Genomic DNA, 1,795 nt, shown 5'->3' on the forward strand with positions numbered 1-1,795 from the left:
TTACAACCAAGGTAGGCGCAGAACCTACCATCGACAGTTGATAAGGCAGACATTTGAAAGATGCGTCGCCGGTACGAGGACCGTGCGATCAGCCCAAAGTTATTCAGAGTCACCAAGGCAAACGGACCAGACAAGCCAATCCGATTGGTTTTGATCTAATAAAAGCGTCCCTTCCATCTCTGGTCGGGACTCTGTTTGCATGTATTAGCTCTAGAATTACCACAGTTATCCAAGTAACGTGGGTACGATCTAAGGAACCATAACTGATTTAATGAGCCATTCGCGGTTTCACCTTAATGCGGCTTGTACTGAGACATGCATGGCTTAATCTTTGAGACAAGCATATGACTACTGGCAGGATCAACCAGGGAGCTGCGTCAACTAGAGCTGAGCAGCCGGCCGCCCGGGAGTGTGTCCCGGGGGCCCGCGCGAACACGCAAGCGTCCGCTCAATTATTCTGCAAACAGGAGGAGGCCGAGCTCCCCTGCACGATACACCTCGAAACCCTCTCAGGTCCCGGCGGCGCGCAGCGCCGTCCTAGGTACTTGGTCGGTTTCGAGAGAGGCGCAATCGCCCGGAGTTAGGCGAGTAGACGGTTTTAGTGCGAACACCCTTGCTCCCAACTGAGCTTGCCGCTGCCGACAGAGGCCCGGGAGCGTGCTGTCGTGGCATTGCCGGCGGGAGACAACACGCGCCACCTATGGTGACCGGCAGCTCCAACGCCAGCGCCACACAAGGGCAAAGCCCCACTTGGGTGCAGAAGCGAACTCTCCCAGCACAGCGCACGCGCCAACACGTCCGCACAACTGCGATACAAACCACCTGCGAGAACCGCTGGGGCGACCGAGCAGCAGACGGCGTCGCGGCGCCGAGTGCCAGGCGGCGGCGCATCCTCAACGCACACAGTCCTCAATCAGACCAGCACACTGCAGATGTCCACCGCGCTTCGCACCGGGCTCGGCTGAACCAACTTTGGCCGCCAGGCGCCGCGTGCAGGGTGCGCCGCAGCGTAGCTGCGCCGCCTGCCGAGCCCGTCGGCTGGCGCTCCTGCCACTCGGCGCCCCCCACCAGCCGCCTGTTGCGCGTGCGCCCACGCAGCGCGCGGCCAACACGCCGGGCGGCCCCCCTTCACCGGCCGGGAACAGTCCCACCAAGCCACCGCCGCGTATCGCTTCATACCCACATGGGCCTAGTCACGTGTGTGGATGTGGCGGGTACCGCTGAAACAACCGGTTAATAGCTGTACCGATCGTCGCCATCACAGATTCACCTCCAGCGTGAACAACCGCTCAACAACGGATTTCCAGTTCATTTGCGTATCTTGGGCAGTAAACGTAGATGTCCACCTACATTTGCGAATTCAACAATTCTTGCATGCCAGGATGTCATGTGTCACGACACGCTACATCAGACCACATACACACTGCGACATGTGCAGAAGAGAACACGTGGAAGGTGGCCCGCGCACGTATGCGATGTCCCTTCCGCGATCCACTGTCAACCGGCATCTGCGGCATGTCCCAGATATGGAACGCGGTCCACCAGGGTAGCACTTTGTGTGAGGCAATACGACAAAGTCGGAATACACGCGTCACTACATCACACGGCTCACGCTGACCTGACCTGACTCACCGCACCACCACCCCCAGCGACCCAGGGTGACATACAATGCGTTCGTACGTTCCTCCCACACGCCTCTACGGCGTACCACAGTGCAACCTAGCTGTTATTGGGAGACGAGACAAGTAGCATCGAGCACAACATATGGAAATTGAGATTCGACACCGTTGGGCAC

The 1,795-nt window shown here is 58.8% G+C and overlaps 1 non-coding gene across 1 annotated transcript in view; it reads right to left on the reverse strand.

Moving 5' to 3' along the window:
- The window catches only part of LOC126332865 (small subunit ribosomal RNA), a 1,891-nt gene extending 1,520 nt beyond the window's left edge, over positions 1-371 (reverse strand). Inside the window, exon 1 of the ribosomal RNA XR_007563984.1 lies at positions 1-371. This exon is cut by the window's left edge and continues 1,520 nt beyond it. This is a non-coding gene — a ribosomal RNA (small subunit ribosomal RNA).
- Between the last annotated feature and the right edge of the window lie 1,424 nt (positions 372-1,795).

This window comes from Schistocerca gregaria, unplaced genomic scaffold, assembly GCF_023897955.1.
Source record: "Schistocerca gregaria isolate iqSchGreg1 unplaced genomic scaffold, iqSchGreg1.2 ptg001531l, whole genome shotgun sequence".
NCBI classification, from domain to species: domain Eukaryota; kingdom Metazoa; phylum Arthropoda; class Insecta; order Orthoptera; family Acrididae; genus Schistocerca; species Schistocerca gregaria.